Here is an 8,014-nt window from a genome sequence, read left to right as displayed (position 1 = left end):
TAAAAAGTATTCCAAGATTATATTTATAAATTAATGGCCCCCATCTGACCCCTAAATTATCTGCCTTGGAAGCTTTGAGACTTGAAACTTAGTCTAACCAGCAACTTTTGTTTCTAATGATTTAGAGTTGCCACTCTCAGAAAGCTTTCCTGGTCTTAAAAAGATAACTTTCATAGTAGAAAAATCTTTGCTTTTGAGATAAATTTGATTTTTGATGCAGCCAAAAATGTAATTTGAAGTCAAGTTGATTGAATCAGGTAAGTAATGCATATATACATATATGACAGCACTATAAAATAACAAGCTTGGCTAACCTATGTAGCTTTTAGCTAACCAAAGATGCTTCCAAAGAGGAGTTCAGAAACTATCTTAAGAAGTGGCTGCATTCTTGGAATAAACAAAGCTCTCCAAGAAAATCATGTTCTCCTACATTTGGAAGTTTGGGTACATCTGTTTAAAAAATAGTCACTTTATAGACATGACACTTAAAATAATGTCTTTATTTGAAAGGAGATTGGCTGTGGGATTATTATATATAATGGAGTATTCATAACAGGCATAAAGTCTGAGAGGTACTTAAGTCAAGCTAGAAATACCTTCAGAAAGTTGCGAAGCAAAGACACTTTTAAAAAAATTTAAAGCACAATTCAGGATTTGTGTGGGTAAAATTTCTCACATTAAATGCCACTGTACATAGAATCATTTACTGGAAATTTTAAAAGATGTTCTCGTGTTTTGCTCTCTTTTTTTCCTCCATCTTGCCTCTCCTTTCGTCAATATTTCACAGCTTTAATTGAATATGTCCTTTAAATTGGATATGAAACATGAACTCTCATATAAAGATTTTAATGTGAAATGGCCACCTTTTATGAAGGATTTAAAAATCTTTATTCTTGATTTTGTGTGTGTGTGATAGATGGGTATATGCCATTATTTTGTAATCAAAAATGGAAATATATGATTCTTGCCAGAGTTAAAGATGTTTTAATTTTTTTACCTTTCTCAAGGCATCACTGCAACCAGAAGTTTATAAATTATCTGCATATATTTTCCTACACTCGCTGTAGTCAAAGTAGATCAGATCATCTCTCCTTAGCGCTCATCATAAAACCTACACAGGCAGAGCAGCTGAACTCACGTTTAACAGATACCCTGTTAAAAGCAAAAATAGTTGTGTATTTTTCACACCATGAAAAAATGAAAGTCATGTCAGATATTTAGGGGGAAATGAAAGGTATTATAGAGCAAGAATTCAGCAACTGTGCATGAGGCAGAAAGAGATCTTAGAGGAAGGAGGTGAGCATGTTGCAAAATGGGGTAGTGCCGGAGAAGAACTGAAGGAAAGCATTTAAAAATAAACATAACATGGAATAAACCTGCCCCAGTGGGTGAAGGGAAAATCCATGAGATTGGAAGTGACAGGTAGTGGCATGAAGGACTTTAGGCAGAAAAGGCATTCTCACCTTTCACTTCTGGTGGCAGGGGGAGGAAGTTTTAGGACAGGGGTGGCTTAAGGAGGACATTGTTCTGTTAGTGGTTCTAAAAGTTGTAGTTAGCAAGAACTAGAGGGGAGAGAAAGTTGCTAATAAGTTACTAAACCATTTACAGCATTGTGTTTGTTTTTAAGTTTGAAACTATACAGTGGGTCAGTGGTAGAACTAGAACTTGAATCTCAGAGCACCATATTCCCTTCTCTTACCACCACAAAGATCAATGGATGGAAACTAAGGATAAGTTATGGTACCACCCTCACCACCATCATCACCATCACCACCACCACCACCAGCACCAGCACCACATACTGTTTTTATTTCAAACTTTATGTAGGGCAACTTCCTGGCTGCTAAAGTAACTAAAAGGTAGAAATCACTATTCCTGCCTTAAAAGGGCAAACAGCCTAATTGAGGGCTTTGTGTTTTAAAAAATTGGCCACAATCCGTTTGCCTGTGGGGAAGAAAAGGTGTAGCTTTTTCAGAAGTGGTTATCAAAGAGAGGAGATGGATTTGGAAACAAAAGACATGTAGATAAAGGCCAGGAACCAATCTGGTCCACTTGTAAACACTTAGGGACAAAAATTAGTGCCTTGAATAAATGTGAAAGAATGACTCTCAAATAAATATGACTTAGGCCTTCCTCATGACTTTTTAGGAAAAGGGGAAATAGTAGCTAAGCTGTGCAATATTAGGATGTATTAAGTATTGCTTAATACATAAAGGCCAGAATGTAATCTCATTCTGCTCTCAGTTTGAGTATTTCATTTAAATTAAAAAGTCCTACTCAGCATATATTATTAGCATATTATTAGCTCATTTAATCCTCAAGCAACCCTCTAAGTAGGGGGAGAAGGAGCTATTATTATCACATCACCCATTTTACAGATTAGAAAACTGAACAACAGAGGTGCTATGTGATTTGTCTAAGATCACACAGGAAGTAAGTGCTAGGAGTAAGACTTGTACAGAGCAGATTGGTGCCAGAAGCCCAATCTTTTTTTTTTTTTTTTTTTTTTTTTTTAGGGCCGCACCCACAACATATGGAGGTTCCCAGGCTAGGGGTTGAATTGGAGCTGCAATTGCTGGCCTACACCACAGCCACAGTAATGCGGGACCCAAGCTGCCTCTGTGACCTACACCACAGCTCATGGCAATGCCGGATCCTTAACCCACTGAGCGAGGCCAGGGATCCAACCCGCATCCTCATGGATATTAGTTGGGTTTGTAACTGCTGAGTCATGATGGAAACTCTTAGAAGTCCTATCTTAACCACTGCATGGTACAGCCTCTCTAATTTGTAAAAGATAATGGGGAACCTGGAAAAGAGCTTGGGAAGATAAAATACAATTGTCAAAGGGATGGGAAGTGGATATAAAATTTCAAAGAAAATATTTGATTTGAAAACAGCTGTATAAGGTGTGTATGTGTGTTTTAAATATTTGAAGAGATTTTGAGAAGTTATGTTTTGGTGTAATCCTAGCCCTGGATGACTCCAATCATGGGTCTTCTCCATTCCGGCACCAGGGTGGCTGAGCACAGCTGGAGGAAAAAGCTAGAATCAGGCCAATTAGTACTCTCTGCACCTAGAATCCCTTGCCTCAGCCGGCCACCAGACCCCGCCACCCTGAACCTCTTCTCTCTCTCTCTCTTATTTATTTATTTATTTATTTGTTTGTTTATTTATTTGTCTTTTTGTCCTTTCAGGGCCCGCACCCGTGGCACATGGAGGTTCCCAGGCTAGGGGTCTCATTGGAGCTGTAGCTGCCGGCCTACACCACAGCCACAGCAACACAGGATTCAGGCTGAGTCTGTGACCTACACCACAGCTCATGGCGATGCGGGATCCTTAACCCACTGATCGAGGCCAGGGATCAAACCTGCAACCTCAAGGTTCCTAGTCGAATTCGTTTCTGCTGGGCCACGACGAGAATTTCTGAACCTCTTCTATTGTCAGCTCACCTTTTCTGGCTACTTAGTGCTCCTTCAAACTTCCTCTACTCAAACTTTAAAGCAGTTCTTCCCTCTTGGAAGATTATTTTTGCTCCCGCTTCACGAAGAGAATGGAAGCCATACTTTCATGTTTTGGCCACCAAATGGAACAAACTAAACTGGATTTATACTAGTGCTCGGCTCTGTCTTCTCAATAGTGAAGAAGCTGTTCCCCTCGCCAGCCTCAAGAACCTCATGCTACCAATTATCTCCTTTCCACAGTATCCTTAGCCTTTTCTGAACCAAATTCTTTCCATGAGCATGCTCTAAGCCCTCACTTAAAAGGAAAAAAACAAAACTTCTCCTATTTAGCCACCCATTTTCTCTCCCTCAGCTCCCTCCCTTTAGCTAAACTTGTCACAAGTGTTGCCTACACTTTAACAGACCTAAATTCTAGTTCCAAATATTCATGGTGCAAGAAAGTCCTCTCTGTGCAACTCAATTTTTTCCCAATCCCCCATTCTGCCACATGGCAGAGACTTGAGATGGCAGGATCCAGGCTCTCCGGGCTTTTTTGGCACCAAAGCCCAGGTGAGCACCAGTATTCATTGATCAGCCATCTGTGCTGGCATCCCCTAAGGCCCCATCAAACTGTCGGGTCACATCCACAGCAGGCTGCGTGAATGAGCCCCACTTAGTCTGAGAGGACCCAGCTCTAGCTTTAGACAACTTTAGGGCACCTCTTTGGATGCAGGAAGATTTGCTCCATTCTGCACCAACGGAGGGCTGCAGCAACCCTTATAATGCTGTCTAAAGATTTTTTTAAATTATTTTTTAATAATATTGATTATTTGAAACTTTTTTTTTAGTATTGTTGGGTCAATTAAAATGATCCATAAAGTAGGCTTGGAGGGCCTATGTATAGAAGTGAGAATCTCTGTGACCTGCTCCCCAGTGAAACAAGTGGAGCTGATGAAAATTACTTAAAAAGCAAGCATTTGAAGTCTCTAGAGATTGTCTTAAAAGTGAAAGCATGGGTGATGGTCAGTCATATCCATTTCATCTGCTTTCACTAATCAAGGGAGCTTTAAGACTTGCAGGTTCCCTGCAGCATGAGGCCTACAGAGCAAGGTGTTTGCCTGAGTTATTGTTCAGGAACTTGGAGTCAGCTGCCTCTCGTTTGCACTGAGCCACTTAAGAGTGGGTGGGACCACCCGCTCTCCAGTGAGGCCTATGGGAGTGTGTGCTCCCTGACCTTTTGATGTCAGAGGCTGGAAAACCACCCTGAGGTGGTACAGAGGCCTGTAGGCCAGTTACGCCTGCGCAGAGCGATGACAACATACCTTTTCCCAATCACCCGCCCCGCTTCCCACGCCCCCACGCCCCCCACGCCTCAGACCGCCCTCCATCTTTATTCGTTATCCCAACAATACCCAGGCGCTGAACTTTGGGAGGCGGTTTTGAGGTTTGCAATTGTCTTCTCGCTTGGCTGCTTTGCGAGAGCATTCTCTTTTGCATCACATCTCAGTGCCTCGGCCTTTGGCATGCTGTGAGTTGGGCAAGACCAACCTGGTTCAGTAATGAGAGCGTGTAGCAAATGACGAAACAGTAATGTAAGAAAGTCTCCTATCACTCCGTAAGAAGAGCGAGAGCGTGTGGAATTTGAATTATAACCCACTTCAGGTTATGTGATGGAAACTCCACTTCAGGTGAGTACAGCCAAGAACCCAGGGCTCCCCCTTTCCCCAGCTCCAGTCCAGCACTGGGAAGAACAGGTAAGGAGAAGCTTTAATCTTTCTAGCTGCATGTTGCAGAGATTAAATCCCAGGTGATTGCAGTCATAGGGGTTGGATGTTCTCTTCTGCCTGGCCCCTCTCACAGAGTGGGTGCTTAACCTTGGGGCGGCATGCTGGGAATACTGGGGCCGTGACTGTCCCCACCGGGCTCCATGTTAGGAAAGATTAAGAGAAGCGGAGAAGATGGGCGCCCACTGTCCCCACTCACTGCCCTGCTCTTAAAGCAGAGTATCATTCCAAAAGACGCAGGCACTCCAAAGAAGCAGACTTCTGTCCTCACCCAGCTTCAGAGCAGTGCTCAGGTATTGTGGTCAGTGGTGTGAATCTGAAGCTGTCCCTAGAGAACTAACTGAATTTGAAACAGAGTGTAGGGAATTCCAGTTAGTATAAGGGCATTCCTGGAAACATTGCATTTTTGGTGGTAAGCAATTAAGGGGGGCCTGGTATCTTCTTTAGAGATCCAAGCTAAACTGTAGGTCAGCTAGTTTACCAGAGAAAATCAGGGAAAGTGATGGAAATAATATATCATTTGATGAGCAATTATACTTCTCCCAAAGTAGTTTATAGAAACATTCGCAAATATGGGCAGAGCTTTAGATACAAAGATGATTATCACTGTTTCAACACTGGAAATTAAAACACCCAATAATGGGTAAATAAATAATACATTCTTACAAAGAGATACTATGTAGTCATGAATTCTTTTGTGTATATTTTAATAAGTTGGGAATATATTTTATTTTCTTTTTATGACCACACCTGTAACATATGGAAGTTCTCAGGTTAGGGCTCAAAATCAGAGCTGCAGCTGCTGGCCTACACCATAGCCAAGGAAATGCCAGATCTGAGCCTCGTCTGCACCGCATTTTGCAGCAATGTTGGATTCTTAACCCACTGAGCAAGGCCAGGGATCAGACCTGCATCCTCATGGATACTAGTCTGGTTTTTAATCTGGTGAGGCACAACAGAAACTCCAAGAGGCTCTTATTTTAACTTAAGCACGATTCTGAACTTAAAGTTCTATGTAACACCTACTTTTTTTGGTAATGAATGTGCACACATAGAAGAAGACTAGATATAGCAATTCCTGTCATGGCACAGCAGAAATGAATCTGACTAGTATCCATGAGTTGGCAGGTTCGATCCCTGGCCTCGCTCAGTGGGTTGGGGATCTGGCATTGACATGAGTTGTGGTGTAGGTAGCAGATGAAGCTCAGATCTGGAGTGCCTGTGGCGTAGGCCAACAGCTACAACTCCCATTTGACCCCCTAGCCTAGGAACCTCAATATGCCTCTAGTGCGGCCCTAGGAAGCAAAAAACAAAAAACAGAAAGGAGTTCCTGTTGTGGCTCAGTAGTTGACAAATCCGACTGGGAACCATGAGGTTGCGGGTTCAATCCCTGGCCTTGTTCAGTGGGTTAAGGATCCAGCTTTGCCGTGAGCTGTAGTATAGGTCGCAGACACAGCTTGGATCCCTCATGGCTGTGGCGTAGGCCAGCAGCTACAGCTCTGATTAGACCCCTAGCCTGGGAACCTCCATATGCCGTGGGTGTGGCCCTAGAAAAAGACAAAAAAAAAAAGAAAAAGATTAAATATAATAAATATATCATAATGTTAACAGTGGCAGGATTGTTTTATATTTCTGGTTGTACTTGTATTAGTTTCAGAGGGCTGCCGTAACAAAGTACCACAAACTAGGTACCTTAAAATAGCAGAAACTTTCTGTCTCAAGTTCCTGGAGGCTAGAAGCCTGAAATCAAGGTGTTGGCAGGGCTGTGAACCCTCTATACTTGTAGGGAAACCACTTTTCTCTTTCTCGCTTCTGGTGGTTTCCTGGTACTCTCTGGCATTCTTTGGCTTGCAGCTGCATCACTCTAATCCTGTCTTCACTTCATCTTCCCGCTGTGTTTATCTGTGTGCTCAGGCTTCCCTTTTCTTAGAAGATCGGTTCTACTGCATTAGGGCCCACCCAAATCACCTAATCTTAAAAGATTACATTTGCAAAACTCTATTTCCAAATTAGGTCATACTTACAGGTACCCAGGGTAGGTCTGAACACAATTCAACCCATAGCTGTACTGGACTACATTTTCCAAATGTTCTACAGTAATTGCACAGTCATTATCAGGAGTGGCTAAGGAATCCAACTTAGGGGTCACACTAACTAACCTCCACCACTTAATAGCTTTGTGACATTGAGCAAGTTGACCTCACAATGTTGCAGTTTCTGAGAGTGTAAAAAGAAGGAGAATAAACACTACCTTAGAGAATCGTGTCTGTGATGTGCTTAGCATAGTGCCTGATCCTTAGTAAACATTCATAGTAAATGCCCAGCTATCATTATGGTTGAAAGAACAATAACAGACAAATGCTACAGAGAGAAAAGTAGGACAAGGATTGAAAAGAAAAAATTAGAAGGCAATTAGTGACTGTAATGAGTTGTTTTGCGAGCCTGCCTGTAAAAGACACCAGATACTTTAGTGGAAGCGAGAAACTGAAGGCAGCAGGTAGAGGCCAGTCTCTTAAGGATTTATATTGAGAGTAGAGGAAGACAACCAGAGGATACATGGAATGAAGTTTGTTTTATATTAATTGGGGTGTTTAGAACTTATTTAAAGATAAAGAGGAATATATGGATAAAGAGAAAATGAAGGTAAAAAGACAGTGAAAATTAGGTATTGAGGGGGATAGGTAGTCAGTTTTCTAGATAAGTGTTTAATATTCAGAAATTTGAATATCAAGGATTTTTAAGGCTTTTTTTTAAAGGGCCACACCTGCAGCATATATGGCAGTTCCC

The 8,014-nt window shown here is 41.9% G+C and overlaps 1 long non-coding RNA gene across 3 annotated transcripts in view; it reads left to right on the top strand.

Annotated features, from left to right (window-relative positions):
* The first annotated feature begins 4,861 nt into the window (after window positions 1–4,861).
* LOC102167425 (uncharacterized) overlaps window positions 4,862–8,014 on the top strand; it is an 85,308-nt gene continuing 82,155 nt past the window's right edge. For all 3 annotated transcript variants that reach the window (XR_014820279.1, XR_014820277.1, XR_014820280.1), the window contains exon 1: window positions 4,862–5,131. This is a non-coding gene — a long non-coding RNA (uncharacterized LOC102167425). The remainder of the gene's footprint in view (window positions 5,132–8,014) is intronic.

The sequence above is a fragment of the Sus scrofa genome, chromosome 1 (assembly GCF_054392235.1).
Source record: "Sus scrofa isolate SSC_HxYL_T2T_F1_AM1 chromosome 1, Sscrofa_HxYL_maternal_Yorkshire_Landrace_v2.0, whole genome shotgun sequence".
Taxonomy (NCBI): Eukaryota; Metazoa; Chordata; class Mammalia; order Artiodactyla; family Suidae; genus Sus; species Sus scrofa.
The sequence above is the reverse complement of the archived record's forward strand: the minus strand, read 5'-3'. Positions and strand labels throughout refer to the sequence as shown.